We start from the raw sequence: 17,006 nt of genomic DNA, 5'->3' as shown, positions 1-17,006 counted from the left end.
ATCTCAAAAAATAGACTTAGAAATAAAATGTAAATGGATTTATAAAGAAAATCTGTTCAAACATTAAGAATATTAAATTTTTAAAAAATCATAATTTCGCAAAAAAAAATTCGACTTTTTAATGTAGTCATCTGCCTTAAAAAAGAATGTGAGTTATTGATAAGTAGGATTACTTTCAGTCTCCAGTAAATATTTTATTATTTACAGCTTTAATTTTCGATTTATTTTGTGTTATTTAGAATAATTGCAATTAATATATTGAAATATTACCAAATTACTTTATACCTCAATTTGGATTAAAATAAATTTGATGACCCAAAGCATATCTTTAAAAACTGATTACATGAAATCTGTTTCAAATACAAATGTTTAATTTACATGTAAACATTTGTACTACAAACAAATAAAAAGAATCATGCAAGTTTGCTAACAAAAGGATAATACCGCATTTTAATTTAAGTGTTTTCCTTGTTTTCCGTTACCCATCTTGAAACGTGATGAATAACATAGATTGCTAAGAACTTGCAATAAAGCGTCGTGATCTTATTAATAATTTTCTGAATAGAAATAGAACCTGTGTATCGGAACGACGTGGCTGACATAAGCTGCTTAGCAAGGAAGCCTCTTTTCCAAACTGCTTCCTTCTTGGAAGCCTAGGATTAATTAGTTATTTCGGTTGTGAGCAGTAATTGGGACGGCAGTTGTCTAAAATTTAATTACACATTCCGTGACATGTTTAATAATTTAACTTCGTGTTTATGTGCAAGTTCAGACATACGGAATTGATTATTGTTGCTACTGACTGCTATTAGTGGTTGGCATTTAATTATATTCCAAAAAAAAAAAATAATAACATTTTGTTGGAAATTTTAAAAACGTTTCTGAAACCCATTTCTACAGGATGATTTTATAGGATTCAATCTTTGTTTCTTTCAGCAATTTTAGCAAAAGATGAAATAAAAATTGCTTAACAAATTGATGTCTTTTATTTTATGTCAATACTCCTGAATGTCTTTCATTACAGTAGAATTTATGGGAAATTAAATGGTATTAACACATATCAGTTAGAAATAACTCCAGTTATTTTTGAAAAACAGAAAATTGATAGAAGTTTTGTTTTGAAACAAAGCTCCAAGGATAGTTGAGTTCAAGTTATTATTTGCATGAGACGGAAAAAAGGCAGCTACTTCTACCCAGATTGGAATTTAAAGATTGCTCTCTTTAAAGTAGGGTATACAAAAATGTTTTTAAAAACCCCATATTTCCCTCAGAACTTCGGAAGTTCACTTTTTCAATATTTTAATTCGAATTGTGCAATATTCCACTGATGGATATATTTTGTTTTGATGTATTTAAAAATAATTTTTAAATATCGTCTTAATTTTAGCATAAAAAGTGGAATTTAAGTATATTCAATAAAATTATGTTAAAGTGAAAAAGTGATGATAAACTTGAATTATTGTTAACTAGCCGTCCTTGAAGAACATTTGGTCTTACCGAGATATTAGTTTTGTTTAATTTTAATTAAATCTCATTTTGGATGTTCCGATGCCATGATTCTTATAACCAATATTTCCAGCATCAAATTGTGATAGACATTAACACCATGTTATTTTAATAGCTTTATGCATGCTCCATTTATAATGACCATTAACACTTTTAATGGAGATTAGCCTCGTGGCATCATAATGACACTAAAAATGTTACTGATCAGGTAAACAATGAAGTTGGATTAAACGATCCTACCTGTACGTTGTCTTTCGCTCATTAGACCTTCAATTTCTCAATCGCATGTAATCTCGGAAGATAAGCATAATTTTTCTTCCTTATCTTTCAATAATGGAAGAAAATCACATTATTAAATATCTGATGAAGCAATTCAATTGATTCTAATTTCTTTTCATCAATGAAATTTTTTAAAAAATTATACCTAAGAATAATTTAGAAAAATATCGAAAGACATGAAAAAAATTACACTACAATTAAATTTGGACATATCAATTTGGAAGTATCTATTTAACATATAGAGGTGCATGACCGACGCATGGAAATCTTAATTTACAAAAGAACGTTTGAATTATCAGTACATATGCACATGCAAAAAAAAAAAAGTTATCAATGTTGTTGATACTTTCTATAACTTTTGTAACATTTCTAGTCCACAAAAAATATTTGAAATAAGGTTTTTATAAATTCGTTTAAAAATAATTTTATTCTGAATTAAGTATAAAATATGTAATTAGACATCAATAATCTGAGAGAAAACTTTGGGAATGTTTTAATGATGATAAAACATTATGACCAAGTTTTGAATTCCTGAGAAATAACAATATTCCAATTGCAAAATCGAATGCTTCTTTTTTTTTATTTTTAGATTAAGCCTGAACTTTTATCAGCTCGATAAGAATCAATTGTTTATTTCATTGAAAACGAAAACATGACACCTATAGTTATCAACAGTTTTCATCTGGCACCTTGGATACTCCTTCTTTAGAGCTGGAAATGTTTTATAGTAATTATATTTTAGCGCAGGAAATTTTCTAACGCTGCGTAATGTTAATCGTTAGTTTAAGCACGGAATATGGTAATAAAATATGTTGTTTTAAAAATATGGAAGTTCTATTCAGGTAACAAATCTGAAAAAAAATGTTTTTTTGTTGTTTTTTTTGACAAAAATACATAATTCAATTGCGTTTTCTTAAGACCCGTTATATTTCATACTGAGAAATATTTCATGTTGTAATCACATCTCTTTTCAAGTTTAAATAAATTCAATTAAAGAAAACGTAAATGTAAATGTATATATTATTGGTATAACATTTCTGCGTTTGACATAAAAGTATCATATTAGAAATTTTGAAAGTAAAGTTTCACTTTAGTTATTTGAATAAAATTACTCTACAAACATCAAGTGACATTTTACAATTTCTCCCTATATTATATTTTAATAAATTATACTCTTAATGCCCTTTGTAATTTTTACTTTTCTATAACCAGTTTTTAAAACAACTAAAAATATTTTAATATTGTAATGTGTTACATACAATTAAAACAATATCGTATTATGTTAACTAAAATCTTCCATTGAGTTTAAGCACAAAACAAATGTAAGGATAATGCTAAAGAGCTACATTCTTAATTTTTCGATGATAAACAGTCTAAAATGTAAACAAATTTCCAAGTAATGTAAAAAAAAGAATGTGCATGCCAAAAATTTGCAATTATAAATTTGAAAATTCAAAGGAAAGATTAATCAAATTGACAAAAAGAATAAAACTTTTAAAGCTTTTCTCTGTTAATTAAAAAAAAATTGCTATATAAATTTACAAATACTGATAGAGTGTAGCCTTTTATTTATTTATTTTGTGGGAACAACGTAAAATACAGATTTTTTTACCGTCTCTGGTGAATGTCTGGATTACTTAGATTACTGTTCAATTCTGAAGGTGTTTGAAATTTATTTGGGACAGATATTTAAAATGATGAAATATCAAACACAACAAGTGAACTGGAAATTCCCACCAAAGCTATACAATTCATATAGGAGAAGACGGCTTTCCTGGAAACATAATTTCAACCTAACAAAAATTTTTCCTCATTTTAATTTATGAAAATAATTCTTCAAATAAAGAATGTTCCTTCTGTCATTAAAAAAAATATGTTTATAGAAATATATATGTATAAAGTTACTTTTATTTTTACAACGCTATTGATCTGAATCTGCCCCCCGCAAACTAACAAAAGGAGAAAATAATTTACAAAATCAATTATTTAAATCAAAATAAGAAAAGATAAATTTTATTATCACAATTAAAATTAATATGGTTAAAAATGGGTAAATATATATTAATAACATACAAAACCTTTGATAATATTAATTATTTTAATTCCAGGACAAGACAAAAAATCTCAACAAAAAGCACTGGAAAGTAAAGGCAAATTTCAGTGATATTGAAGACTATCTTCTAAGTACCAAATGAGTCCTCTTTTTTTTTTTTTTTTTTTTTTTTTTGTTTTTTTGTTTTTTGTTAAGTCAATTGCGTTTGAAAAAACAAGCAGAAATGTTTTGCTGGTAGACTTTCAGAGAGGGAAAATGGCAAATTTCTATAAAGAAACTCTGGAAAATTTTGTCTTATTTAGAATGATTTTATAGTAAAAAAATAAAATCCCTTAACTGTGTCTTTTTTTTTCTGCTACTGACTAATTAAATTGCAACTTATTTAAAAAGGTTTTTTTCGTATTTATTCAACTAAGAGTTTATGGACTGCTCAAGTAGCTTATTGATTCCATCTTATTTTTGTATCGAATTATAGCTGTGAGAAAGAATTAAATTTAGCTTATTATTTAGAAAATTTGGTTACTCGATTCAAAAGTGACGGTCAAGCACCACAATTAGATGGTAAGTATCTAAGCATTCTTTTAAAAAATGTCACTTTGTCTACCCCATAATAACAGAAACAAGTGAATATTTAAACGAAAATTATTGGCGAATACAACTGTTAGATTAGCCTAATTATTACAATCTATATTATTACAATTTTTAGATCAGCCTAATTATTACAATCTATAACTCTTTTTCTAATATTTCATTCATTGATTTAGACGAATTATTTTATTTCAGCTGAATATCAACTTATTGTCAAAATAAGATTTAAAAAAAGAAGTTTTCAAGCAAAGATCGAGTTACGATTATCCAGTTTTTGATACATTAAAAGAAAAACGAAAATATTCAAAAAGCTTGCTGGAAAATAATTCAAATGCAACAGAATGACCATTTCAAGAATTTTCACACATTTACGAAAACAATTATCAAGGTTTATCTTATGCTAGGCTTAATTCTTTGGAAACACTATAAGGACATAAATGTAAAGATTGTGGACAAAAATTTGAAAATCTAGCAGAAGTGGCAACATAAGACCAGCAGTTCAAGCAACTGAAGTTCCCAAATCTACTTATTTCGAATTTTGTTAAAAGGTAAATCTATAAAACGAGTTTCACGTACCTTCAAACCATTTCTTAAAGAAAAGAATTAAAAAGCAAAGCTTCGCAGACAAAGGATCCAACGAACAAGTTTCAAAGTGCATTAACAAAATTACCAGAAAGTGAAAAGTCCAGAAAATATATCAAGACTCAAAATAAAAATCGGGAATAATATTTTTAATTTGTTTAATTTAATCTAGTTTTTGATAATAAATGTAGCCATTTCGATACATTTTTTTTATTTTGCAACAATTATTATGGGACAAATTAAATATATCAAGTGCTATTTTTATTATGGAACTGAGGGAAATTTATTATCAATGGCAACCTCTGAATGACTGCATTTTTTTTTCCTGCGAACTTAGTAAAAAGATATTTTGTTCTAGACTACACTTTTGTGCTACACTAATTTATTAAGTTTATTTTAATAAAATAAATAATTTAATAAAATATTTTAATAAAAGTTTATTTTTCTGATTTTCTCTAATTAAGTTTCTTTTTTCAGCGCTACTATTTAATTGTCGAAAGTAACATTTAATTGAAGCAACTTTTTCTTCTTAGTCAATCTGAAAATCAAACTGTTAGCTTTTAAATATTTAACAAGTAATTTCTATTATTCTAATTTATTTTTAATTTCTTTTATTAAAAATAAGAATTTACAAGCTACAGTCAATTTAATTCAGAACTCATTTAATGCTGAAAAACTCAAATTCATAAAGTTTGAATTAATATTATAATGGAGAATAATTGCATCTCCAATATTTCGCCACAAAATAAAATGGCAGAAAAAGTGCAAAATAGAAATTATTTATCAATATTCCTTATCTTTTAACCTTGAAAGGAAATGAAAATCGTTTTATCTTAGCATCAAAAAAGAAAAAGAGGCAACAGTTTCATATGTTTTAAAAGCTGAAAGCAGTCAGTATTAATAAGCAAAAAGGTACCAATTAACTAAATATAAAATAAATACAAATTAATTTTTATCGATTTTTATTAAAAAAGCATTTAATTTTCATTAGTACTTAACATCGAAAGAAATACATTATAAATCAAATGTGAGGCTTTTTAACTTTTTTTTTAACTTTATAATAAAAATCCATTTTTTTCCTTTTTTTTTCTTTAAAATTCTTGCATTCTTTTTAATTTGATCTGAGAAGAAAATACTAATACGACAGTAAAAAAAACAGAAAAAAAATTGAAAATATTACCCAAGTTTTTGCAGATGAGATGTACATAATTTAGTCCTGTGTCCCTTGCAGAATCATTAACTGAAAAAAAAAACTTCTTAATCCTCTTCTCTTTTTCTTCACGGATTGGAGAAAACATTTAATTCATTTTAATCATTAGTCATATTTCTTTCAAGACAAGATGATTATTCAAACTATATAAACGATATAAATCATTTTGTCTCCTTGATCCAACTTTAATCGTTCTTGCATTTATTTTTGCAGGAATTTGTATTATTTTGTAATTTTCTATCCAATCAGATCAACTTTTCAGATTTGGAATAACTTTCAACTATGCATCGTAAATCACAAAAAGTAACAAAATCTTTTTCTTCTATTTTAACTAACCTCTGACGTGGATTTAGAATTCTGAAGCTTTTTTTACAATTTAGAATCTATTTTTTAAATGAGAGATATGAACTGATTACCCAAAGAAATATCAACTATTATTTATTGATAAGCATATCTTTGTGAACAGATATGGATATTCGCAAATCAAGATAACTGTGATAAATTTTATAATAAAACAATAACTATATACCTAACGATACCTGATGTTCTTTGTTATTTCAATTCAATTGCATTCTTCTGTATTTCATATTTGTAAAAAGCATAAACAATTGTTTAATGGCATTTGCTATTAAAATTAATGAAAGAATGAAAAATTGCAGAAAAAATCAATGAAAGAATGAAAAAATGCAGAAAAAATTAATGAAAGAATAAAAAAAAAGAATGAAAGAATAAAATATTTCATGTATAAACTATGGAAAACTTGGAAAGATAAATTCAATGCCAATATTAAAAAAATATTAAAGCACGCCAATGCAATAATTGTACCCAAGGTAGGTCATCACAATGAAAGTGAAGCCTTATGGCCCAAGAGCCTTAACGTTGATTAGTAAAATATTTTTTGTTAGTTCCATATTATATGCCATTCATTTTTGTCCAATATTTTTTATCCCTCGAACATTAAATAAATTATCCACACTTCATTTTTCAAACACTCCTTGCAAGTATTGATCCCTTTTCGACTCCCATGCACCAAGATCTTGATCTCTTTCATAATAGTAATTTTGTTGCTTTATTATATATTTTAGGAATTCTTTCCACAGATTATATATGAAATTCGATTGCATTCACCCCAATAGTATTAGCTAAAGATACCTCCATACAGGAAACATGATTTTATAGCAACCCTGAACTTTCATCCGTCTATTGCGGACATATTTTGAAGAAAACGTTACAATACATAGGAAGAGATCTTAATGGATCAATTCATGGTGTCACGTCAATGACGCCCTCTAGTTTTGAATTCCATGCATTTAGTGGATAGAAGAAGGGCATGACGTCATAATACAACTTGACGATATGAGTTAGATGGTTTTCTATAGGTTCAACCTCTACTCACCATTTATTTTTAGGTATTTTTTTATTACTTTGTTAGAACCTTCAATATAGTTGTCCAAGATGCGAGTTCGGTGCAGTTCTCTCTGGAGATCCCTTGGGTGGTTAATCATATCTTTCTTTTTTTATTCTTTTCCATCTTGTGCCCATCCAACTGACTAGATAACTCAACTTTATTAGCACAGAGAACACAGGATGGCCCTGTGTGATGTTATGATCTGTGACTCAAGCGAATTGATCCCCGTTTATATATTCTCAGACTTAAAGTTTGTGGAATGCATCTCTCTCTCTCTCTCTCTCTCTCTCTCTGTGTGTGTGTGTGTGTGTGTGTGTGTGTGTGTGTGTGTGTGTGTGTGTGTGTGTGTGTGTGTGTGTGTGTGTGTGTGTGTGTGTGTGTGTGTGTGTGTGTGTGTGTGTGTGTTATATTTCCTCAGTTATATTTTTATCAGTTTTCCTTCCAATTTCCCACAATTTAATAAATTTTGAAATTTTCAGTAATTAAGGTAAAAAAAATATTGTATTTACTTATGCATATTAATTTTGTTTCTGTTTAGGCAGAATGCATTCTCTTTCTTATTTTCTCATATACTGTGTATAGAGAAAGTAATGTAATCATCAAAAATTAGAACTCGAGATTTTGACGGATCTCCATGATTCAGACCACTTCTAGTTCGAAAGTTGGAATAGCACATTTGACATTCTGTTTATAAATACGATAACTAAAATAGGCTTTAATTTAGATTTCTATAAAACTTTGAATAAACCCATGCATCCAGAAGTAATCTGTCAGTTTGGCTATTCAACTGCAAGCGAAGTGATCATCCTGTAGAGCATAAAGAGCTAGATAAATCAAATTTAGTACACAGGTTTAACATCTAAAATGTAAATTCATATCAAATTTTGATCCAAACCTGTCAATGCGTGGACCGTTTGTACCTTCGTATGCCTGTAAACACATTAACTTATTGTTGTTGTTTATAATAGCACTTGCCATGGACAAGCTTGCTGCCGAAGTCAGCGATTTTAAGCCAAAGGAGCGTCTCTTGTTTTAGAAGCGCCAATTTTTTTTTTTTTCATCTTATAATACTTATCATATTACGTAGTAGATATCATACTTCTATTCCGCTTTCTTTGATATTACATCTCATTTCTGTTGTTGTTGTTTCTTATGGCACTTACCATGGACAAGTAAAAACAGCGATTTAAGCCGATGGGGGAGCGTCTCTTGTTTTTATAGTAGCGCCAACTAGGGTCAAGAGTGCGATTTTGCTATTCACGCATCAAATTCACTTGCACTACCCCTTTTTACAGGGGGGCATATTCACACATCTCACAGATAGAATAGATGAAGAACAACCATGCCCGAACCGGGACTCGAACCCAGGACTCTCAGATCACGGAGAAGACGCGCTACCCCTATGCCAGGACGCCGGCACGTTAACTTATAAACATAATTATTTAAATCAATGAAACTCAAAATATGATCTTGTGATACAACTTTAGTTCCGTGCTAAATTTTAGATTCAATCAATTAGAAAAAAAATGTCTAAAATACATATTCGCACTATAAATTCAGTAAAAATGCTAGATTTAGACCAAATATTTATACCTCGTTACTATTATTCGCTATTATCTTGTAAGGCATTCGCAGCCTACACTCAAGGTTCACTATTTAATGAGAATGGAGAGAGGAGAGGAAAATGAGACCTTTATTGGAGAGTTATGAGCGAAAATTTCAAGAAGATACTTCCACTGATTGGTTCCGTAATAAGGTATCTTTTTTGTTAATTTTCTAAACCTTATATTTTTATATTTTTGGAATTCATTTTTTGTTAAATATTTTTCACCTATTCATAAGAATAATGTTTTATTGTTTTTAATCAATCAGTATAATATCCATTCTGAAGAAAACATTTGAAAACAATTTAAAGCATAGCACATATTTATCAACTTAAAAATGATTCAAAGAAAATGAAAAAAAATTGCTTGCAATAGAAAATCAAGTGAATAACGCAATCAATGAAATGAAAAGCATTTGTATTAAGCCGATTTTGCAATATTATATTAAAATATCGAGTGGTGAAATTTCAAATATCTAATTTTGTTACAATATAAACATGGTCGTACTCAAACAAAAAACATTGAAATCTGTTTCTCTTTAGAGATTTTTTCTGAAGAAAAACTTTTTTACAAAAAGACGAGGATGTTCTTTTCTCGACTTTTTCGTGTTCTAACATAAGACACGTTTTATTTAGAGAAGAAAATGAAGTTTGCATTTTGGGTCTTTGACTATTGTCAAAAACGTTTTCAAACTTGCCGTAGATAGATTTTGTCCACAAGTCGGTATGTATCGACGATTTTGGTGTAAAGATAATATAACAAATTTCATTTTTGCATCTTGTTATGTCTTTGAGTATCGTGTTTACTAATCGAAAGACAGATATAATCTTGAAATGAAGAGGGGGGGGGGGTCGAACTCATAAGGTCTAAAATATAAACATTTACGCAACTCTCGAGATTGAATGTTTTGACAATCACAATATTTTCTCTATGAATAAGATAAAATACAAAAAAAAATGAATCAGCTCTTCATTGTTTGTATAATAGCATATGTACAGTGTTTTATTTTTCCTCCTGCAATTAATTTTTTCACCCTTACATATGAAAAGACTGAAAATATTAAATTCTTTTAATACAGAAGCCTTTTGTAATTTATGCATACGCAATTATTTAAAAATATTATTCTATCAACTTAAATTTTTTTCAGAGAATTGAAGGCTTTAATGATTAGAATACGAGGTGATGCTGAAGGGTTACTAATCAAATTTTTTTCACCAAGAATTCGATATTAATTCCAAAACTTTTATTAAAAGTCAACTTACTTTCATTTCAAGTGGATGAATTTTAATATTATTTTTATTCAATTCGTTATATTATTATAGAAAATGATTTCTAGGATAATCCGGAATGATTTCATATTATAATTCCAACAATTTAAATCTTAGAAGTGAGAATTTTGTTTCGATGTAATTACAGTTCACGACTGGAAAATGATGAAATATTTTTAAAATTTGTCCCCTTTTTTTAAACTCTGTATCTCTTTCCAGAGGTATAATTTAATAAATAAAGATAGATAATTGAGCTTTTATCTTCAATTTTTACTTTCTTATTAGAGAATGTTGAATTTTTTAATAAATCAATAGACAGAATTCCTCTCAGTTATAATTAAATTGTACGATATATTTGATAGTCACACAAAGCTACGATGCAGTATAATTTTGTTTTCTACCTATATAATCTTTTATGAACTTGATTCGATTCAACAATGAAAGTTAATGGCATAGTTGCAGTTGGATAATTTCCAGTTTCAGATAAAAATTCAGATTTTACTTAGTAATAGAGACGATTGGGGCAGTGCATGTTATAATAAATGGAACAAATGTAAGACTACTTGGTACATATTAAATATACATCACCATTTAAAGGTCAAACATATATAGCTGATGAAGCAATTAAGACCAAGCAATGCATGCAAATTTAATTGATGTTTTTCTCTTCCAGTAACATTGGTGATCCAACTATTCACTATACTTAGCAATCAACCAATATAAGAAATCAAACATTGTTCTAATGTTCATTGCATGCTTTGCATACTGCATTTCTTCATGTTTTCTTATTTAAATTGTTTTCTTTTTTCTTTAATGCAATAGGTTTTGAGTATCACAAAATTTAAAGCTTAGAAAAGGCAAGGCCAACGATGTTTAGATTGCATTCAATGCAATAAAACTAGATTGTATTTTGGTTTTATGCATTTAATAGTGAGCTCAATATTTCTAATTTCTCCTGGTGTCACTATAATGGGCAGATTTTTAAAACATAAAGCAAATGGTTTTTATGAATCTTAACTAAATTCCTTTTTCACTATTCTCGAAATTAATTTCATGTTCGGTTCTATTAATTTTAAAACTTTAATAGATACTGGAATAAAAAATGTATTTTAAAAAAAGATATTTTATAAATGCAATTAAGAATTCAAAATTTATAGTATAACATCTTAAGAAGTTGAAGTTCTCGGCAATTTGCAATCGATCTCATCTAAATGAATATCCATCTGTTGAAGAAAAAATGGTTGGAATTTTTTTAATGAAAAGGGGTAAGGATATAAAAATAAGCTTGATAAATAATTTCAATTTTGAGTCTTGTACGATAAAAAAAAATTTAATTAAAATTTAAAAAAAAGACCTAAGAAATTTGATTAAACTAAGAAATTTTTGCTCAATTTTACTCACTTTATAACCATTACTATTATTTTATTTTCAAAATCTTTCAAATTTGATTTCTCTTCATTAATAAAAGTAAAACTGGTATTCTAAAAAAGAGGTGCAAAAAAAGGGATTCTAAAAGTTTTCTTCGTTATAGTACTTTTCTTACGAAGGAAACAAAAAAACCTATTTAGTGTTTTTTTCCAAATTATATACATATAAACGTGGAGAATTAATTCATTACATTTTATTCGTAATGCCTTTTAAAATGTTCTGTATTATCATTCAAACATAATTGTAAAAGTATTTGGAAATAAACAAAGTCTCCTAATCAGTTCTCAATAACTTAAATTTAAAATCAGTCAAATCTAATTGTAAAAAGATCATATGCTTATTTTGTGAAGGCAACTATGAATAAAAAACGATTTTCAAAAAATATTTTTACTTCTAAACTTAAATATATTATGTAAGAAATATCATGATTACTATAGCTTTGCCAACCTTCTCTTAAGGATTAAAATGCAGTTTTCGAGTATAGATTTAGCAAGTTTTGTGGGAAGAGAGAATATAATATCCTGTGGGAATCTTCCTATGTTAAACGAATATTTTTAATTTCCAGACGATTTCGGTGTGATTGATTATTTTGTATCTTTTAATTACAAAATATGAAATGAAAGAAAGAATAGAATGGCATCGCATTTGAGTAGAAGTCAATATAAGTAAATTATCGTTTTCAATCAACGCATTTATCTTTATTTATGCAAAGAAACTTGGTTCACATGCATAAAGAATAATAGTTTTTGAAAGTATGCGAATAAATTATAAAAATATATTTATCCTTTGTATGCAGAAAATTAATCAAATGCATAATTATTCATTTAATTTAAAGTTTGTTCTTTCCATTTATAAAAAAATATAGTCATGTAAAAGTTGATTATTTCTGAAAAAATAATTTGCGATTTTTAACAACTGTGTAGTTTATTTTTAAATTATAAAAGTTAAAAACTTCAAAAGGATTAGAAGAATAGTGCTTGAGAGTAGTCTCTCAAGTGCTATGATTTTAATTACTTTAAAAAGATTAGATAAATCTGTAATATAAAATTATTCATTTACTGTCTTTCATTAACGATATATTAGCTGAAAATAAAAAAATAACTTAAAAGTTATTCTCAGTTTATAATATCAGTTTCAATAAGCTCATTCTAATCAAATGCTCAATTTTTTAATAAGGAATTTCAAAATGATCGTTTTAAATTTATTTTCAGAAATATCTTCAATTTTTTAAACTTCAAATATTATTTAATTGATTAAAAATTTCACAGATAACATCGTTTCAATAAACATTCTGAACGTTTTGTATTTAAAATACAATTTTATTACTAAATTCTGCTTTATGAAGAATTTTGGAATTTTAAATATTTGTCACAAGAGTATCTTTCGTTTTGCCTATTTATAATTGCATATTTTTAAGGACTATATTTTACTATTATACTAATAGAATGTACTTTTTTCTTAATTTAATTTTATATTTTGTCTTATAGAAATTTTCCACTATTTTTTTTTTCTTTGTTGCTTTTCTTCTAACCTTCACTACTATTAAGATATCGCCATCTTCACACTGAATAATATCACTAGTCTAGATCAACTTATTACTTTTTATATCTTCCCTTTTATTTACAAATGATTCAATTACTCTCTACAAACTGTCAGCTGCATAGCAATAGAAGATAGACATAAATTTATTAAGCAATTGATTTTGCATTTATAATGTTTTTGCAGCTGTTTACTGTATGCACTATTTGTAGATCTGTGGAAATAAACGTTAAAAATATTTCATGCATAAAGCGAAATCTGTCACTTTACTTGAAATATTAATTGAAGATTATATATGTTATTAAAATTTCTTCGTTCCTAATTGCAAATCAGAAAATAAATTAGAATTTTATGAAAATTTCGGACTTTAATGAAAATATTTTTATTCGGAAGGATATTTTATTTTAAACAAAATATTTTCACTCGCCTGAGTTTCACAAAAGTCAAATAGAATCTGATTAAATAGATTTTAATATGTTGCGATTATACTTTGCAAATTACAACAAAAATATTATAAAAAATGATATATTTTTTAGCATAAATTATTTAATTTGATGAAGAGATTGATTTCAATTTTATTTGTGCTCTTTAGTTACTTTCCATTCGAATCCGTTAGAGAATATTTTTAGACATTTAAAAAAACAATAAATACGCTACAGAAATACCTTACATTTTCTCATTTTAATTTTATTGTAGTACAGATACTTCATTTTTAAATGTTACCTAAAAATTTTCTCATAAAAAAAGGCAGTGTTAAAATCTTTAGAAAATGTTAACTATTTTTATAACCATATATATCAAAATTATGTATTACAGGAATTGACATCTAACAACTTTTAAAATACAATGCTGAATACCACTTATCTAAGCCTTTTTTATTTAACATTATTGTATAAGAGAAATCTTTGGAATATATAACAATTAAAATATGTTTTAACAAATTAATTTTTTGAAATATTTTTTTTTAAACTGGATGCTGAAAAACAAAGGCAATTTCATTATAATTCAGTTGAAAACTAATAATGTTTATAGTAATGATAAATAATTATAAGAATTCCTTGTATTACATCACGTTGTGTTTTTATTCTATTAATTTATTTATTTATTTTGATTGGTGTTAGCTTTCCAATCTTGAAATGCAAAATCTAATTTTTAATTATTTTTTAATCAATACAAATTTTTAATAATTTTTTTAAAGAGAAAAGCTTTTAAAAAAAGGTAGATTTATTTTAAAAAACGTTTTCAAATATTTTGAAAACGTATAACTAGTACTTTAAAAAATTTGAATGATTAATTATATATAAATATCAAAAGTCTGTGAAGGTTTAATGATTAAAACGTATAACTAGTACTTTAAAAAATTTGAATGATTAATTATATATAAATATCAGAAGTCTGTGAAGGTTTAATGATTAAAACGTATAACTAGTACTTTAAAAAATTTGAATGATTAATTATATATAAATATCAAAAGTCTGTGAAGGTTTAATGATTTCTATTAGTTAAAATCAATTTCAGAAATTATTTCAATACGAAACATACCTCTACATCCAATTTCTTCAAAAATTAACCTTCTAAAGTCACAAAGCTAGTATGTTTGAAATGCTGTGTAGAATGAACCAGCCCAGAGCGGCATTTTACTCAATCGTATGACAAGGTGACTGTTACAAGTCAGAACTCCGGTGTTTTGTGGTGATAAGAGGTTTCCGGTGACATTCAGTGATGAGAAGAGGAGGGGGAGGGATGTTCATATGGCTGCCAGAGTTTTAAAAAAGGAACCAAGGTGTTATTTTTTTAATGACAGGGTAAACTGTCGTTAATGATTTTTTTCATTCTTTTGAACTAACTCGAAAAATTTGAGTTAAAAATTTATATAAAATATCGAAGCATAATAAATACTAAAATACCTTTAAAGGTAATATAATTCTTGCTACTGTTATTGTTGTTGTAATGAAACGGTTTCACACATGTTTTAATCTTAGCAAAACAATAAAAGGAAAAAAATTGTAAACTATGTAATAAACGTCAACTGTATTAAAAATTAAGCTTCGCAGGGAACTAATTTAAGTTTTGAAAGATATTAAAAGAACATTTGTTTCTAAAAATATTGTAAAATTTAGAAGGAAAAGTACAGATAAGGAATTATTTAATAACTATGCATTTTGGGATTTCAGTGATAGTTATCATTAAAAATTCTATAATTATTGACAACTTTTACATTCTTGTGACTTGCATATATTCTGTAATACTTATATTTTTGGATTGGAAATTTTTTGTATGCATTTAAAAGGTGCTTTAAAAGCGCGGTTTCATATTGTTTATACAGGGTGATCAAGAAATAACAAGAGGTGTTCGGAGCACTGTAGCGTGTTATGTACCGGATGAAATATAACAAAATTTGGCCACCTATATATTAAAGTACGCGATTTCGATTTGTCAAGAAAAAAATTAGTACCAAAAAACGCCAATAGGGAAAATTCTGGCGCTACAATTGAAAACTTCATGTCATTTTCATATGCAGTTATTTTGTGACATGTTATCGAGGATAAAAGGAAGACTTACGGGAATTCAAGTCATTTTGCAAAAATACGCCCGTCGATGGTGTTGTCACTTCGGCTAGATTGGAAGTGAAAGGTTTTTGACGGAGATTCGCAATATATTGGCATTATTCGTTTGTACACATGCAAGTGAGCTTTATCGCTTCATAACTGATATGATGATAACTGATAATAACTGATGAGCCACAGTCATTCGTCATCCACTTCCAATCTAACCAAAAATCTCGAAATAAACTCAAATTTGGTATTTTCTGTCCCCTGGGATTCTTGAATGGGTGTCTTGATCTTGAATGCGTAAATTCTTGAATGTGTAAGATCCTGATATATGGATAAAATTTCAGGATCTTACGCAGTATTTTCTGCACTGCCGAGAACGGGGAATCTGTTTGTCGTGATATTTATTGAACGTGCACTGCTGGTAGTCTGTTTATTAGCTATCGCTTGATCCATAAACGGCAATTACAACTTCTTCAACTTGTTCCTGTTTGATAACTTTACGTCGTCGACCTGGTTGCGCACCGAGAATTCATGTTGTTTCAAATCTTTCAACCATTCTTCGTAAGTTAGTTATGGTCATCGGTCCTCTACGTAACTGTTTTAACCGCTGGTATTCACGAAGAGCAGCACTGGCAATTTCATCCCGCTGATAAAATAGTTTGACTGATAAGGCGCGTTCACGTAGTGACAAACGCCATCAATCGGCGAATTTTTGCAGAATGACTTCAATTACCGTAACCTTTCCTTTTATTTTCGATATTGTGTCACAAAATAACCCTATATGAAAATGACATGATGAAGTTTTCGATCGCAGAGCCAGAATTTCCCTATTGGCGTTTTTTGGTACTAATTTTTTTTTCTTGACAAATCGAAACCGCATACTTTAATATGTATGGTGGCCAAATTTTGTTGTATTTCCTCCAGTACATAACACGCTACAGGGCTCCGAACACCTCCTGTTATTTCTTGATCACCCAGCACACTTG

At 27.6% G+C, this 17,006-nt stretch overlaps 1 protein-coding gene across 3 annotated transcripts in view; it reads right to left on the bottom strand.

Moving 5' to 3' along the window:
* LOC129968455 (protein still life, isoform SIF type 1-like) overlaps nucleotides 1–17,006 on the bottom strand; it is a 145,089-nt gene that overhangs the window by 120,586 nt on the left and 7,497 nt on the right. The window contains exon 1 of one of the 3 annotated variants that reach the window (XM_056082332.1): nucleotides 15,008–15,140. The exons of 1 other annotated variant lie outside the window; for it this stretch is intronic. The gene's annotated coding sequence lies outside the window, so the exon portion shown is untranslated. Of the gene's footprint in view, nucleotides 1–6,188; nucleotides 6,530–15,007; nucleotides 15,141–17,006 lie in introns of those variants that run through there. One more of the 3 variants, XM_056082331.1, reaches the window with a different exon arrangement.

The sequence above is a fragment of the Argiope bruennichi genome, chromosome 5 (genome assembly GCF_947563725.1).
Source record: "Argiope bruennichi chromosome 5, qqArgBrue1.1, whole genome shotgun sequence".
NCBI lineage: Eukaryota > Metazoa > Arthropoda > Arachnida > Araneae > Araneidae > Argiope > Argiope bruennichi.
Note: the sequence above shows the minus strand (reverse complement) of the source record. Positions and strands in the feature narration are given on the sequence as shown.